General features: G+C 49.7%; 1 long non-coding RNA gene across 1 annotated transcript in view; it reads right to left on the bottom strand.

Annotated features, from left to right (window-relative positions):
* LOC140391464 (uncharacterized) overlaps positions 1-16,989 on the bottom strand; it is a 43,050-nt gene extending 26,061 nt beyond the window's left edge. The window contains exon 1 of the long non-coding RNA XR_011935084.1: positions 16,880-16,989. This is a non-coding gene — a long non-coding RNA (uncharacterized lncRNA). The remainder of the gene's footprint in view (positions 1-16,879) is intronic.
* Positions 16,990-18,444: the final 1,455 nt, after the last annotated feature.

Raw genomic sequence — 18,444 nt, 5'->3', positions numbered from 1 at the left:
TCTGTGGAATTCTTTGCCACAGAAGGCTGTGGAGGCTAAATCACTGAGGGTCTTTAAAACAGAGATAGATAGGTTCTTGACTGATAAGGGGATCAGGGGTTATTTGGAGAAGGCAGGAGAATGGGGATGAGGAAAATATCAGCCATGATTGAATGGCGGAGCAGACTCAATGGGCCGAGTGGCCTAATTCTGCTCCTATATTGTATGGTCTTAAGGGAAAAAGCTTCTGGCTATCCACTCTGTCCATGGCCCTCATAATCTTTTAGACTTCTCTCAGGTCACCCCTCAACCTCAGTCATTCCAATGTGAAGGGAGAGAGAAAGGGAAAGTTGTGAAGGGGAACAGAAAGGAGGAGAGAGAGGAGGGGGAGAAAAAGTTCAAGGAAGGACCAACAGAGAAAGAAAAGTGACAGCGAGAGAAAAAGGGGTTGGGCGCAAATAAGATTTGAAGGAGAGGACGAAAATAAGGAAGGTAAAGCTTCAGCCGAGATGAAGTAAAATAGCATTGGCCGTGCATCAGACTGGTCGTCTACCTGATTCCGGTGAAAAACTAAGCTTTGCAATGCAATTACTCAAAAAGCTGTCGGAAATTCCAAGTCTCATTTCAAAATGCAAAGGTTAGGAGTGAATTAACTTCTTTATTTATCCCTGTCTAATCTTGTTGCAGTTTTGAATACTACAACACAGAATATTGAATACAACAGCACAGAACATGTACTGCTGTGGAAAAGGTATTTTATTTCATAATTACAATCATGGATATACTTTACATTATTGAAGGGCTACCTCACTGAAGACATTTTAGTCCATACCGCCAGAGAATGCAGATTATTACCACCGCCTTGCTTTTGGTGAAGGTTGACACGCAACTAGGACCATACAAAACCTGTAAAAATTTTATGTTGGTTACAAATATACGTGTGACAATGGGTCACAAAGGAAGAAAACACTCACATTTGTACAGGGGCATTTCATTTTATTTAAATTTAGAATACCCAATTCATTTTTTTTCCAAATTAAGGGGCAATTTAGCGTGGCCAATCCACCTAACCTGCACATCATTTTGGGTTGTGGGGGCAAATCTACGCAAACACGGGGAGAATGTGCAAACTTCGTACGGTCAGTGACCCAGAGCCGGGATCGAACCTGGGACCTCGCCGCCGTGGGGCCACAGTGCTAACCCACTGTGCCACCATGCTGCCCTGTATAGGGGCCTTTCATAACCTCAGGGTTTATATCCAATGATGTCTGTGGTAAGAGTTCTCTCTGAATACTGCTGAAACATCAAACTCCAGAAACCTACATTGTGGAATCACAGGATCGCAGGGTTGTTATGGCGCAGAAGGAGGCCATTCGGCCAATCGTGTCTACACCGGTTCTCCAAATGAGCATCATGACTTAGTGTCATTCCCCTGACTTTCCCCTGTACATTGTTTATTTTTTCTTTATTTTTTAGAGTACCCAATTTTTTTTTTCCCAATTAAGGGGCAATTTAGCGTGGCCAATCCAAGTAACCTGCAGGTCTTTGGGTTGTGGGGGTGAAACCTACGCAGACACTGTCATGATATGCAGACATGCAGATAATGATATATAGACAGGTACAGACAGGCAGCTAATGAACACAGAGAACAGGACATGACCAATGAGCAGGCAGGACACTCAGGGGTGATATCTCACTATAAAAGGCACGAGGCACCCTTTCCACAGGCGACACTTAGAGAGTAGGACAGGGGCAGATCAGAAGCATCACACCCACCACGTGGCTTAGGGCAGACTGGTTAGTTAGACTGAGTTACTATAGCAAGATTAGCAGGAGAGTCGAACTCATGGAGAACTGTGCTAATGGTTCAATAAATCACATTGAACTTACTTCAAAGTCTGGAGTATCTTTTGGTCAAAGCTGCATCGAGTTGCAGCCTGTGTCATACCAGAGTACATAACACATCAGACACGGGGAGAATGTGCAAACTCCAAACGGACAGTGACCCAGGGCCGAGACACAGTGACCCAGGGCTAACCACTGTGCCATGTGCCGCCCTCACACATTGTTTCTATTCAAGTAATCACCTAATACCCTCTCAAATGCCTCGATTGAACGTGCCTCCACCACACTTCCAGGCAGTGCATGCCAGACCCCAACCACTCGCTGCGTGAAAACGTTTTTCCTCACAGCCCATTTGTTTGTTTTGCAAATCTCTTTAAGTCTCTGCCTTCTCGTTCTTGAGGCACGAAAATTGTGCAATTTGTGTAGGTGAGTGCGAGGGAGGAAGTATTTGTGGGGTTTACCAGTTCAACATTCAGCCGGAAGTATTGATGAGTCCCTTTCTTTTTCCATCAACCCATTCCAAAGCACACTCAAGAGATTAAAGAAGAAACAGCTTCCTGTGCAGGTACACAGGCATTCTGGGAGCTGGTCCTGGTAGAAGGACAGGTTCCTTCCAGCAATGTCATTGAGTGGCATAAGAACCTGAGGAACAGGCTCGAGTGGCCTGTGTCAATGTTTATGCTCCACACAAACTCCTCCCACTCTAATTCAACTAGCTTTATCAGTAAGCCTTTCTTTTCATTTCTCCCTCTTGTACGAGCTTCTCCTTAAATGCATCTTTGCCACCCACCTCAGTTGCTCCATGTAGCTCCATGGCAGCAAATTCCATATTCTAATCACTCTCTGGGCAAAGATTTTTTCTGAATTCCTTTCCTGATTATGATGACCCTTCAATCATTTAACGCCCCAAGGATGTTGATTGGCTGTTGGCAGGACTTCTGCTTCTGATCTGACCTGAGAAGAAGGACCACCTCAGAGAGATAAAAGTCAACCTAACTGCCCACCCAGGTATCTCGACTAGGGCAAGGTCAGATAGACCATTGGCGACATGGCGGCACAGTGGTTAGCACTGGTGCCTCAGTGTCAGGGGCCCAGGTTCAATTCTGGCCTTGGGTGACTGTGTGGAGTTTGCACGTTCTCCCCGTGTCTGCGTGAGTGTCCTCCGGGTGCTCTGGTTTCCTCCCACAGTCCAAAGGTGTGCAGGTTCAGTGGATTGGCCATGCTAAATTGCCCCTCAGTATCTAAAGATGTGAAGGTTAGGTTCGGTTTCGGGGATAGGGTAGGCGAATGGGCCTAGGTAGGGTTCTCTTTTGAAGGGTCGATGCAGACTCGCTGGGGCAAATGGCTTCCTTCTGCACCGTAGGGATTCTATGGACCAAACTGCGCCTTTCCCACCAAAAATTGCAAAGAAGTTGGAATGGCAGGAGGGCCATCCGGAAAATTTAACAAAACAATAAAACATTAAACAAGAAAAGATGAACTAAAATACTCCTTCACCCCAGCTCTACCTTTACAGCAATATACAGATTTCTAAAGATGGCACACGTTACAAACTTTACCTTATACTCTAATGTTCCCAGTGAGTACACAGTCTATGTAAACCAATAGGAGAACTGCAGTCTGACGCACCACACTCTGAAACGAAGTGACAAATGCCATCCAAACAACTTTGATAGATTCCTCATCAAATCCCCCAAACACTTGTCATACTCTGAGCGAACTGGTCTGACTGGAACTCTGACTTTCGCACAAAGGTCTCCAAACTCCACTCTCGAAGAACACACTCTGAAATCTTCTCCCACTCAAAGCTGGGATGCCCTCACCAAGGATCCAACTCCAGGGTTTCAACCTTTCCTTTCAGTATTCCTCTGCCCTGGATCACCACACGTATACAAGCTTCCACACAATCTCTCAGGTACCCAGTCAGGCCAACAGAACACCATTGCTTCACCAGCTCTATCCTGATGTTACCAACTTTCGGATTAATTTACGCTTCTCACCAGTCAACTTCTCCAATTGAATTGTAGCTCTGTCTGCTCTCTCCGCCCCTTTCTTTAACTGCATTAAACAGTATCTTGATCAGATTCCGGTTCTTTGTCCCTATGTCTACAGTCTTCCTCGGACTCCTCTTTTCATTCCCTGGTTTCTGGATCTTTCTGTTCTTTAGCTTTCTGGACTTGCTTTCTGCCCCTCTGCATTGTCCTGTATATACTGGAAGGTTCTGTGGAAAGCCTCTTGCTCTCAGTTACCTGGGCCGGGATTCTCCCCTACCCGGCGGGGCTGGGGGTCCCGGTGGGATGGAGTGGCGGGAACCACTCCGGTGTCGGGCCGCCCCCACCTTTAGGGGCCAAGCCCTCACCTTGGAGGGGTTAGCCCCACGCCGGAGTGGTTTGCCCGCCGCCGACCGGCGTGAAAGGCCTTTGGCGCCACGCCAGTCGGGGCTGAAAGGACTTCGGCAGCCGGCGGAAGTCCGCGTATGCGCGGGAGCGTCAGCAGCTGCTGACGTCATCCCCGCGAATGCGCAGGGGTGGTATCTCTTACACATCGGCCATGGTGAAGGCTGTGGCCGAGGCGGAGGGAAAAGAGTGCCCCCACGGCACAGGCCCGCCCGCGGATTGGTGGGTCCCGATCGTGGGCCAGGCCACCGTGGGGGCACCCCCCGGGGCCAGATCGCCTCGCGCCCCACCCCCAGGACCCCGGAGCCCACACGCGCTGCCTAGTCCCGCTGGTAAGAGAGGTGGTTTGATTCTCGCCAGCAGGACAGGCATTCCAGCAGTGGGCCCATTGAGGGCCGGAGAATCGCCAGGGGGGGGGGGGGGGGGGGGGGGCCCCGCCAACAGGCGCGGAATGATTCCCGCCCCCGCCGAATATCCGGTGCCGGAGAATTCAGCGGCCGGCCGGGGCGGGATTCACGCCAGCCCCCGGCGAATCACCCACCTGGCACGGGGTCGGAGAATCCCGCCCCTGGTTCCAACTGAACTCAAATGCTTCAGGGAAAGCCTCTGCAAACGAAGCAACACTTAAAAGCAATTGCAGACTAAGTCATAAACACATACTTACGATGCAGGAAAATGTTAACGTGGGGTGCTCTTTCACAGGGTCAGTGCAGACTTTATGGGCTGAATGGCCTCTTCTGCACTGTAGGGATTTTATGATTCTATGCTTTCAAGATAAGTCCAGCACAACCCCACGTGAGCAGGCACGAGCCATGCTGGAGCTGAGATTAACACCCAATGAGGAGTGGGTCCTTGAGCTGGCAGGCGATCAGCAGCACTGTACCTGTGCAGAGGGCAAAGTGGGGGCAGCAGACTAACGTGAGAGCCATCAAGACATGCAGCCATTATGCAAACCTCACGTGAGTTAAACTTCATTTATCCCTTGTGATGCACTAATGCCATCTTGCTTCCCGAGCAGGTGAGTCAATCAACCAACCCGGACCATCCTCATAGTCTCCCGACACCACAGACACAAGAAAGTCTGAGGGAGACATCTCGGAGACAAGCACGGAGGAGGCGTCACAGCTGCTACCCACACCCTCCACTAGCGCAGATACTCACACCTTGGTGAGCACCTCACCGTTGAAGATCCACAGCAGGCTGAGGAAGGAACGTCCCAGGGAACCGGCACTCAGAGGGCTGCCAGGGCCAGGACTCTGCTGAGCCCCTGGCCGATGACTTACCCCTGGGTCTGGTCAGCCAAGAACTGCTGGAGCTGCAAAGGCAGAGTCCTGGGCATCAGGAAGGGGTGACAGCATCCATACTTGGACTGCAGGCCAACTGGAGGAGCCCCATCACCTTCTGTCTGAACAGATGGTGTCATCACTCCAATGCATCAAGGTCAACGCTGCAAGGGTGCCATCCACAGTGGAGATCTTGGTGCAGGAAGTGCAGTCCATGGCAGGAGGTGACTGAGGGCATGAGCTCCATGGTGCAGGGCTTCATCTTCATGTGAATCCATGAGTGTCAGCGCAGAGGACGGCGGAGTTCCTGGATCTCAATCCAGCTGCCCCTCTATCCCATGGAGGAGCCCAGGGGTCCCTGGCCACCTGAAGGAAGAAAAGAGGATCGGCATTTGCACAGTCAGGGCCTTTCACCCAGGAGTCCTTTAGTGTCCAGCCCATCTGACATGTTCCTCCCTGTGAGAGACACATCTCCAGTCTCGCACACCAAGGAGGGCAGCACTGCAGCACCAGGCAACCTGAAAGTATGCCCGGATCCAGTGTAAGTTATCATTCTCCTGCAGCTTCCAGCCAATGGCTTTAGCATCCTGCACATGAATGCAGGAACGGTGACCTCCTACAGGCATCACATGAGTGAGTCAGGCCACATGGTGGGAGAACTCTTCACTCCCTAGTCCTAGTCGTCCCAAAACCAAGATGCAATGAGGGCATCCCTAGACCTTCGCCTCTGTGGGCCCCGACCATCACCTGAGGCCCTTCCTCCACCTCCTCATCTGAGGAGATGTGGTGGTCCTCCATCTCCTCCTCGTCCCGCTGCATTGCCAGGTTGAGCTGTGCGCAACAGATCACAATGTTGTGGGACACCCTCTGGGGGATGTATGGGAGAGGTCCCCCCAGAGTGGTCCAGGCACCGGAACCGCATCTTGAGCATTCCAATCACCTGCTCAATTAGCACATGCGTTGACACACGAGCCTTGTTGTCGTGAGCTTCAGTGGGTGTTTGTGGCCTCCGCACGGACATCAACAGCCACCTCCTGAGGGGATGCCTTTTTCCCCCGGAGGAGCCATTCCTCCAGCTGCTGCTCTTCCGCAAAAACAGCTGGGATCTGCGAACGCCATAAGATGTAACTATCATGGATGGTGCCCGGGAAACGACCACACACACCTGCATGATGCGCATCGGGTGGTCACAGATGAGCTGGACATCGAGGGAGCGATATCCCTTGCGGCACATAATTGGTGGCCCATGCCACCATTGAGACCACAGAGCCACGTGGCCACAGTCAATGACAACCTGCACCAGGGACATATCTGCTATGCGGGTGAAGCCCCTTGGCCCTGGCATCCTGGCTCACCTGGTCCCAGTCCAAAGTTGTTGTATATGTGGGTACTCACAAATAGTGCACCTGTGACCTCCCTTATGCATGTGGCACAGCTGACTGGGAGATGCCGCACTGGTCACCTGTACAGCCCTGAAACGAGCTGTTGGCATGAAGGTTCAGAGCAGCAGTGACTTTCAGAGCCACAGGCAATGGGTGATCTCCCGGTGCAGGTGGTGGAAACTCCTGCATCACCAGAAATATTTGGCCCACTGTCCCCGGGACAGATGCTGTATTCTCCGGCACTGGACCTCCGACATCTGGAGGTGGAAAGTTTGACATCGGAATACCCTTGACTGGTAGTGTCTCCTCCGAGGCTGCATCATCTGCGACCTTGCTCTTGATGGGGCAGTGATCTCAGCGTCGCCATCCTCTGCAGGGCGCCGGGGCGTGCAGAGGCAGGTCAATGTTGCTGCTGCTGTTCGATCGCAATCAATATAACAGCCAACTCAACAGGCTCCATGAATCTCCAAAATCAAAAACTGAAAGGAGGAGACCATCCAAGTGAGCACTGAGGATTGCTGACAAATTCCTGGCCCTCACATCTCTGCATCTAATGCATCCACCCATTCACTTCCCCCTATGAGAGCACCTCTCCACTGAGCCTTACTCCCTCCCCCATTGCACAATAACCACTCCCCTACAGTTGTCCTTCTCTACTCCAGCTGAATGAGCACTTCGACCCTTGAGAGTCTCAGTGGTCCCTCACCAAGCCCTCCCGTCCCAAGCGTGAGGTGTTAGGACAGTCGGGGACATTCAATAGACTAACGTTCTACCTCTCAGGGGACCTGGATGATGCTCCCCATCATCCCCCTGAAATGGGGTGAGTGAAGAGAGACATCAGCATAACACCTTGCATTAGGGGCCACATCCGTGTCTCCTCTCTTATGTAGACGTGAGTATGAGTCTTGCAGTTCAATGCCTGGGGCAGGTTAAAAGTAGGGCACCAATCAGTGGCACACATGCATTGAAATGCTGACTTAATTGGCACAATTAATTCATCAAGGAAGGGTCAGGGAGCTGATCAGGGAGCCGATCAGGCAATCACTTTGACCTTGTGGCAGGCGATGCACACCCAGCTCACATGGACTGCAGATTAAACAAGCTCTCCAACTGGACCAGCCAGCCACCCAGAAACTAATCCTTGACAGTCTGGCCTCCATAACTAGGGGCCTTGAAACTTCCATACAGCTCACGCCCTCTGATGTCACAGTGCGGGCGGCACAGTAGCACAGGTGGTAGCACTGCAGCCTCATAGGGCCAGGGACCCGGGTTTGATTCCGGCCTTGGGTGACTGTGCAAAGTTTGCACTTTCTCCCCGTGTCTACGTGGGTTTCCTCCGGGTGCTCCGGTTTCCTCCCACAGATCAAAGATGTGCCGGTTAGCTGGCTTGGCCATTCTTAATTGCCCCTTAGTGTCCAACGGTTCGGTGGGGTTACGGGAATAGGGCCTGGGTGGGGTGCTCTTTCGGAGGGTCAGTACGGACATGGGCCGAATGGCCTCCTTCTGCACTGTAGGGATTCTATGAATCTACGATTCAATGCGACCAAGGTGTTGGGGTTTTGAGCTGTGCGAGGGTCTTCAAGCCTCATGAGGCTGTAAAACACTCCATCCAGAGTTCCCCACTCTGCCCATGAAGCCTTACCCCATCCAAGAGCCTCCCATCCACTTGGCAGCAGCCACTCTGGAAGGGTAATCCCTCAGCAGTGGTATTGCCACAAGACCAGCAAGGGTGACACTGGAAACGCTGCCTGCAAACCAGCCACCAGACCCCTTCAAACCTCGAGGCTCACAGTCATGAAGGGGCGCTAAGGCCTGCGAGCGAACCCACCCCTCGAGATGCCAACAATGAACCTCCCCAAACACCCCGGCCTCGGGCTGAACATATCTGGGTCCACACATCCTTTCCGGTGCCCCCTTTGCGGCTGCCACCCTAGATGGTAATGGCGACCTGAGCAATATCCCCTTCGGAGGTGACGTCGGCAGGTTCTCATATTTTTATACAGCAGTTGTAAATCGCGCTGGTGGTCGACAGATATTCAGTAAGGGGGAAGTCCCGATGGGAGGGTTCGATTGTATTAAAATGACATTCCACGGCGGGATTCTCATCCCACTGCCGCCGTGGGGCCTGGAAAATCGGAAACCGCGATCCCACCGGTGAGAATCGCGGCTTCTGATTCACACCAAATATTTTGCCTGTGTCACCATTCTCACTGGCGACTAACGCCGGCTCAAAATCACTCTGATCATGTCAGAAGGCACCAGAGTCTAGAAACTGCCCTTCTTCCATGTCTAAACAATAAACCTGTACAGCTGTGCCATTCTATCAATAAAGGCACATGACAAGGATGTAATCTAATAAAGGCTGGAACAGAATTATTTAAGCAATTATAATACACTGAGGTTTCTCAGTAAATAACTGTATAATATAGTTTAATCCCAGGAGTGCGAAAGGCCCCATAACTCATGCTGGATGCAATAAAGAAAACACAATTCACCTTTCAGTACTGTATTCTATTTATACTCAAGATTGCTTCATTGAAAGACAGAAAATCGGAGCAGGGGGAGGCCATTCAGCCCTTCGAGGCTGCTCCGCCATTCATTATGATCATGGCTGATCCCCCAACTCAATAGCCTGATCCTGCTTTTCCACCCCTGCCGCCCCCCCCTACATATCCCTTGATCCCCTTCACCCTGAGTGCTATATCTAACTGCTTCTCCGAAACATACATCAGCGAATTCTCCCTTTGGGAGACTATCTGCTGGATTCTCCGTCAACGGTATCCTCCGCTTCCCAGCAGCTCACCCAAGCCTGCGGGTTTCACGACAGCATGGGGGTGACCACAATGGGAAACCCCATTGGCCAGCTGTGGGAAAGGAGAATTCCCCTGCCAGTGGGGGGCGCGTCGCGCCGGACAATGGGACTGGCGGAACAGAGAATCCCGCCCCGCCCCATGTCCTCCCGCCGGGGGAGAATTACAACCAAATTTACGATCCCCCTGGGAGTGCAGATTGGGAGGCAATTCCGCATCCCTCACCGTGCAAATTTATACATGGTGAGGAATACAAGGGATTCCCGAGGGAACCCCCGGTGTCGAGCCGCCATTTTGAGCGGGCAGCCCAATATCAAAGTCCCGCAGCGAGCCCTCCCGCCTCGCAGGGCAAATCAGCCCCCAATACCCCGCCACACTACAAAGCATCCCCCCCCCCCCCCCGCCACGCCCAGATTGCCTGGGTGCCCCTTCCTTACCCCAAATATGGGAGTGACCCAACCTCCCCCACCCCCCTCCCCCCAGGGACACCCCGAATGAAGGAGGCCCCCAGGGACCCCTCTAATAGGGAGCCCCCCGCCCCCACCCCAGGGACCACTGTAATGGGGAGACACATCTCAAGGGGTCAAAAAGAGATAAGTGCATTACAATCACTCAAGTGGGGCCTCCAGGTGAGTGTTACAGATGAGGATTCAAGACAAGGGCCTCTTTACTCGGCGGGGGGAGGGGGGGGCTCCGTGGGGGTTCCCACTAGTCAGGAGGTCCCTGTGGGGGGGTTCCTTTAGTTAGGGGGTCCCGGGGAGATCTCCCTATTCATGGGGTCCCTGGGGGGCTCTCCCTATTATGGGGGCCCCTGGGGGGGGGGGCTTTTATTGGAGGGGTGGGCAGGTAGTGCATTGTTGGGGGGCGCAGGGAGGATGGCCTTCGGATGGACCTTGGGGACAACAATCCTTAGCGGTTACCCCCTTGGCCCACTGCGAGGTGATAAACACCATCTGTGTCCATGTGGCTCCTGGCTGAGGGGACCGGAGAATCACGGGGAGGCGGAGGCTGTGGTGCCAGGCCCACTAAATGGATGGAAATGGGTTACTAAGACCCATCTGCATTCATTAACATCCTCCCACTGGCTCCCGGTCCTGAACCTCGATCCCGTGTAAGCAGGGGTTCGGAGATACGCGTTCATAAGAACATAAGAACTAGGAGCAGGAGTAGGCCATCTGGCCCTTCGAGCCTGCTCCGCCATTCAATGAGATCATGGCTGATCTTTTGTGGACTCAGCTCCACTTTCCGGCCCGAACACCATAACCCTTAATCCCTTTATTCTTCAAAAAACTATCTATCTTTATCTTAAAAACATTTAATGAAGGAGCCTCTACTGCTTCACTGGGCAAGGAATTCCATAGATTCACAACCCTTTGGGTGAAGAAGTTCCTCCTAAACTCAGTCCTAAATCTAGTTCCCCTTATTTTGAGGCTATGCCCCCTAGTTCTGCTTTCACCCGCCAGTGGAAACAACCTGCCCGCATCTATCCTATCAAAGAACAAACAACAAAGAACAAAGAAATGTACAGCACAGGAACAGGCCCTTCAGCCCTCCAAGCCCGTGCCAACCATACTGCCCGACTAAACTACAATCTTCTACACTTCCTGGGTCCGTATCCTTCTATTCCCATCCTATTCATATATTTGTCAAGATGCCCCTTAAATGTCCCTATCGTCCCTGCTTCCACTACCTCCTCCGGTAGAGAGTTCCAGGCACCCACTACCCTCTGCATAAAAAACTTGCCTCGTACATCTACTCTAAACCTTGCCCCTCTCACCTTAAACCTATGCCCCCTAGTAATTGACCCCTCTACCCTGGGGAAAAGCCTCTGACTATCCACTCTGTCTATGCCCCTCATAATTTTGTATACCTCTATCAGGTCGCCCCTCAACCTCCTTCGTTCCAGTGAGAACAAACAGAGTTTATTCAATCGCTCCTCATAGCTTATGCCCTCCATACCAGGCAACATTCTGGTAAATCTCTTCTGCACCCTCTCTAAAGCCTCCACATCCTTCTGGTAGTGTGGCGACCAGAATTGAACACTATACTCAAAGTGTGGCCTAACTAAGGTTCTATACAGCTGCAACATGACTTGCCAATTCTTATACTCAATGCCCTGGCCAATGAAGGCAAGCATGCCGTATGCCTTCTTGACTACCTTCTCCACCTGTGTTGCCCCTTTCAATGACCTGTGGACCTGTACTCCTAGATCTCTTTGACTTTCAATACTCTTGAGGGTTCTACCATTCACTGTATATTCCCTACCTGCATTAGCCCTTCCAAAATGCATTACCTCACATTTGTCCGGATTAAACTCCATCTGCCATCTCTCCGCCCAAGTCTCCAGACAATCTAAATCCTGCTGTATCCTCAGACAGTCCTCATCGCTATCCGCAATTCCACCAACCTTTGGTCTGATTAGTAAGTTTGCAGACGACACAGTTACATTTTCCTCCAAATCATTTATATATACTACAAAGAGCAAAGGTCCCAGCACTGATCCCTGTGGAACACCACTGGTCACAGCCCTCCAATGAGAAAAGCATCCCTCCATTGCTACCCTCTGCCTTCTATGGCCTAGCCAGTTCTGTATCCACCTTGCCAGTTCACCCCTGATTCCGTGTGACTTCACCTTTTGTACTAGTCTACCATGAGGGACCTTGTCAAAGGCCTTACTGAAGTCCATATAGACAACATCCACTGCCCTACCTGCATCAATCATCTTAGTGACCTCCTCGAAAAACTCTATCAAGTTAGTGAGACACGACCTCCCCTTCACAAAACCGTGCTGCCTCTCACTAATACGTCCATTTGCTTCCAAATGGGAGTAGATCCTGTCTCGAAGAATTCTCTCCAGTAATTTCCCTACCACTGAAGTAAGGCTCACCGGCCTGTAGTTCCCGGGATTATCCTTGCTACCCTTCTTAAACAGAGGAACAACATTGGATATTCTCCAGTCCTCCGGGACATCCCCTGAAGACAGCGAGGATCCAAAGATTTCTGTCAAGGCCTCAGCAATTTCCTCTCCAGCCTCCTTCAATATTCTGGGGTAGATCCCATCAGGCCCTGGGGACTTATCTACCTTAATATTTTTTAAGACACCCAACACCTCGTCTTTTTGGATCACAATGTGACCCAGGCTATCTACACCCCCTTCTCCAGACTCAACATCTACCAATTCCTTCTCTTTGGTGAATATCGATTTCCTTCATAATTTTATATGTTTCTATAAGATCCCCCCTCATCCTTCTAAATTCCAACGAGTACAGTCCCAGTCAACTCAACCGCTCCTCGTAATCCAACCCCTTCAGCTCTGGGATTAACCTAGTGAATCTCATCTGCACACCCTCCAGTGCCAGTACGTCCTTTCTCAAGTAAGGAGACCAAAACTGAACACAATACTCCAGGTGTGGCCTCACTAACACCTTATACAATTGCAGCATAACCTCCCTAGCCTTAAACTCCATCCCTCTAGCAATGAAGGACAAAATTCCATTTGCCTTCTTCATCACCTGTTGCACCTGAAAACCAACTTTCTGCGACTCATGCACGAGCACACCCAGGTCTCTCTGCACAGCAGCATGTTTTAATATTTTATCATTTAAATAATAATCCCTTTTGCCGTTATTCTTACCAAAATGGATAACCTCACATTTGTCAACATTGTATTCCATCTGCCAGACCCTAGCCCATTCACTTAGCCTGTCCAAATCCCTCTGCAGACTTCCAGTATCCTCTGCACTTTTTGCTTTACCACTTATCTTAGTGTCGTCTGCAAACTTGGACACATTGCCCTTGGTCCCCAACTCCAAATCATCTATGTAAATTGTGAACAGTTGTGGGCCCAACACTGATCCCTGAGGGACACCACTAGCTACTGATTGCCAACCAGAGAAACACCCATTAATCCCCACTCTTTGCTTTCTATTAATTAACCAATCCTCTATCCATGCTCCTACTTTCCCCTTAATGCCATGCATCTTTATCTTATGCAACAACCTTTTGTGTGGCACCTTGTCAAAGGCTTTCTGGAAATCCAGATATACCACATCCATTGGCTCCCCGTTATCTACCGCACTGTTAATGTCCTCAAAAAATTCCACTAAATTAGTTAGGCACGACCTGCCCTTTATGAACCCATGCTGCGTCTGTCCAATGGGACAATTTCCATCCAGATGCCTCGCTATTTCTTCCTTGATGATAGATTCCAGCATCTTCCCTACTACCGAAGTTAAGCTCACTGGCCTATAATTACCCACTTTCTGCCTACCTCCTTTTTTAAACAGTGGTGTCACGTTTGCTAATTTCCAATCCGCCGGGACCACCCCAGAGTCTAGTGAATTTTGGTAAATTATCACTAGTGCATTTGCAATTTCCCGAGCCATCTCTTTTAGCACTCTGGGATGCATTCCATCAGGGCCAGGAGACTTGTCTACCTTTAGCCCCATTAGCTTGCCCATCACTACCTCCTTGGTGATATCAATCCTCTCAAGGTCCTCACCTGTCATAGCCTCATTTCCATCAGTCACTGGCATGTTATTTGTGTCTTCCACTGTGAAGACCGACCCAGAAAACCTGTTCAGTTCCTCAGCCATTTCCTCATCTCCCATTATTAAATCTCCCTTCTCATCCTCTAAAGGACCAATATTTACCTGAGCCACTCTTTTTTGTTTTATGTATTTGTAGAAACTTTTACTATCTGTTTTTATATTCTGAGCAAGTTTACTCTCATAATCTATCTTACTCTTCTTTATAGCTTTTTTAGTAGCTTTCTGTTGCCCCCTAAAGATTTCCCAGTCCTCTAGTCTCCCACTGATCTTTGCTACTTTGTATGTTTTTTCCTTCAATTTGATACTCTCCCTTATTTCCTTAGATATCCACGGTCGATTGTCCCTCTTTTTACCGTCCTTCCTTTTTGTTGGTATAAACCTTTGCTGGGCACTGTGAAAAATCACTTGGAAGGTTCTCCACTGTTCCTCAACTGTTTCACCATAAAGTCTTTGCTCCCAGTCTACCTTAGCTAGTTCTTCTCTCATCCCATTGTAATCTCCTTTGTTTAAGCACAAAACACTAGTGCTTGATTTTACCTTCTCACCCTCCATCTGTATTTTAAATTCCACCATATTGTGGTCGCTCCTTCCGAGAGGATCCCTAACTATGAGATCCTGAATCAATCCTGTCTCATTACACAGGACCAGATCTAGGACCGCTTGTTCCCTCGTAGGTTCCATTACATACTGTTCGAGGAAACTATCGCGGATACATTCTATAAACTCCTCCTCAAGGCTGCCTTGACCGACCTGGTTAAACCAATCAACATGTAGATTAAAATCCCCCATGATAACTGCTGTACCATTTCTACATGCATCTGTTATTTCTTTGTTTATAGCCTGCCCCACCATAATGTTACTATTTGGTGGCCTATAGATTACTCCTATCAGTGACTTTTTCACCTTACTATTCCTGATTTCCACCCAAATGGATTCAACCTCATCCTCCATAGCACCGATGTCATCCCTTACTGTTGCCCGGATGTCATCCTTAAATAACAGAGCTACACCACCTCCCTTACCATCCACTCTGTCCTTCCGAAAAGTTTGATACCCTCGGATATTTAACTCCCAGTCGTGACCATCCTTTAACCATGTTTCAGTAATGGCCACTAAATCATAGTCATTCACGATGATTTGCGCCATCAACTCATTTACCTTATTCCGAATACTACGAGCATTCAGGTAAAGTACACTTATGTTGGCTTTTTTTACCTCTGTTCTTAATCTTAACACCTCGATCAGTAACCTCTCCTAAGTTATATTTCCTCTTAACCTTGCTCCTAATTTTCCTTGTCGTCGAACCCACATCTTCCTGTAACAACCTGCCGCATCGCTTACCATTAATGTTTTCACTTCCCGTTTTATTTCTTTTAGTATTCCTGGTCCTATTCACTGAGCTCCCCTCAGTCACTGTACCTTGTACTGTTGCCCTTTTTGATTTTTGACTATGGCTGGTCTGCCTTACACTTTCCCCCTTACTGCCTTTTATTTCTGTCCCTGTTTTACTACCTTCCAACTTCCTGCATCGGTTCCCATCCCCCTGCCACATTAGTTTAAACTCTCCCCAACAGCTCTAGCAAACACCCCCCCAAGGACATCGGTTCCAGTCCTGCCCAGGTGCAGACCGCCCGGTTTGTACTGGTCCCACCTCCCCCAGAATCGGTTCCAATGTCCCAGGAATTTGAATCCCTCCCTCTTGCACCATCTCTCGAGCCACGTATTCATCCGCTCTATCCTGACATTCCTACTCTGACAAGCTCGTGGCACTGGTAGCAATCCTGAGATTACTACCTTTGAGGTCCTACTTTTTAGTTTAACTCCTAGCTCCCTAAATTCAGCTTGTAGGACCTCGTCCCGTTTTTTACCTATATCGTTGGTGCCTACGTGCACCACGACAGCTGGCTGTTCACCCTCCCCCCCCAGAATGTCCTGCAGCCCCTCCGAGACATCCTTGACCCTTGCACCAGGGAGGCAACATACCATCCTGGAGTCTCGATTTCGTCCGCAGAACCGCCTGTCTATTCCCCTTACAATTGAGTCCCCTATCACTATAGCCCTGCCATTCTTCTTCCTGCCCAGCTGCGCAGCAGAGCCAGCCACGGTGCCATGAACCTGGCTGCTGCTGCCTTCCCCTGGTGAGCCATCTCCCTCAACAGTATCCAAAGCGGTATATCTGTTTTGCAGGGAGATGACCGCAGAGGACACCTGCACTGCCTTCCTACTCTTGCTCTGTCTTTTGGTCACCCATTTACTATCCCCCTCAGTACCTTTCACCTGCGGTGTGACCAACTCGCTAAACGTGCTATCCACGACGTCCTCAGCATCGCGGACGCTCCAAAGTGAGTCCATCCGCAGCTCCAGAGCCGTCAAGCGGTCTAACAGGAGCTGCAACTGGACACACTTCTTGCACGTGAAGGAGCCAGGGACAGTGGACGTGTCCCTGAGCTCCCACATCGCACACGAGGAGCATGACACGGGTCTGAGATCTCCTGCCATGTCTTAAACCTTCGGTTAACTTGAACAATTTCAATTTCCCCCCCAAAAATTTAACTAAATAAATAAACAATGAAGAAAAAAAATATATATATATATACCAATGAAAAGAAACAGAAAAACAGAAACACTACTTACCAGTCACAAAAAGCACTTCCTCCCCACCCAGCTTCGAATTCCCACCTCGATTCAAATTCCCAAACTCACTCTTCGCTGTGTCTCACTCCTGGCTCTGTCTTCTCTGTCTCACTGGGAGTGAGTTACAAGTTGCTCTTTTTAAACTGTCCTGAATTGACTCCCCTCCCCCACCTGCTTTTAGATCAAAGTAGATTAAAGTGACTGACACTTAACTGCCAACCAGTTATGTGAGTGGGTGGGGCAGCCCTTGTTAAGCTACACTGCCCAATGCCCAATACTAGCTTAATATAAATTAATTTAAACTCCTGATATTTAAAAGGAGCTGCCTTACTGATTCAATTTAATTCAATTCAATTCCCACCTCGATTCAAATTCCCAAACTCACTCTTTGCTGTCTCACTCTGGCTGTCTTCTCTGTCTCACTGGGAGAACTCACTCACTTCAGATCCGTGCTTGTCGCAGATCCCGATTTTCCCCTGACGCCCGATTCTCCTTCCCATCACGGGACGCAGAATCCACCCCACAATGTTTTGGCCTCAACTGCTTTCTGTGGTAGCACATTCCACAGGTCGTCCACTGTCTGGATGAAGAAATTTCTCCTCATCTCAGTCGTACATGGCCTACCCTTATCCTCAGACTGTGACCCCTGGTTCTAGATACCTCCAACATCAGGAACATCCTTCTTGCAACTACCCTGCCTAGTACTGTTAGAATTTTATTGGTTTCTATGAAATCCCCCCCCCCTCATTGTTCTGAACTCCAGTGAATACAATCCTAACATCAGTCCCGCCAGCCCAGGAATCAGTCTGGTAATCCTTCCCTGCATTCCCTCTAGAGCAAGAACATTCTTCCTCAAATAAGGAGACCAAAACTGCACACAATACTCCAGGTGTGGCCTCACCAAGGCCCCTGTATAACATCCATGCTCCTGTACTTGAATCTTCTCACTATGAAGGCCAACATACCATTTGCCTTCTATACTGCCTGCCGCAACTGCATTCTTACCTTCAATGACTGGTGTACAAGGACACTCAGGTGGCATTGCACATTCCCCTCTCCTAAGTTATGGCCATTCAGATAATAATCTGCCTCCCTGTTTTGCTATCAAAGGTGGATAACCTTACATGTATCCAGATTATACTGCATCTGCCATTCATGTGCCCACTCACTCAGCCTGCCCAAATCACACTGATCTGCATCCTCCTCACAGCTCACCCTCCCACCCAGCTTTGTGTTATCTGCAAATTTGGAGATATTACATTAACTTCATTGCAGTGCTAATGTGAGCCTACTTGTGACAGTAAAGATTATTATTATTATTTTGTTCCCTCATCTAAATCATTCGTATATATTGTGTATCGCTGGGGTCCTAGCACCGATCCATATGATACCCCACTGGTCACTGCCTGCCATTCGGAAAAGGACTAATTTATTTCTGACTATGCACGAGTTTTCTATCCATCTCAATACATAACCCCAAATCCCGTGCGCTTTAATTTTCCACACTATTATCTTGGGCGGGATTCTCCGACCCCCCGCCGGGTCGGAGAATCGCCGGGGGGCGG

The sequence above is a fragment of the Scyliorhinus torazame genome, chromosome 15 (assembly GCF_047496885.1).
Source record: "Scyliorhinus torazame isolate Kashiwa2021f chromosome 15, sScyTor2.1, whole genome shotgun sequence".
In the NCBI taxonomy this organism is placed as follows: domain Eukaryota; kingdom Metazoa; phylum Chordata; class Chondrichthyes; order Carcharhiniformes; family Scyliorhinidae; genus Scyliorhinus; species Scyliorhinus torazame.
Note: the sequence above shows the minus strand (reverse complement) of the source record. Positions and strands in the feature narration are given on the sequence as shown.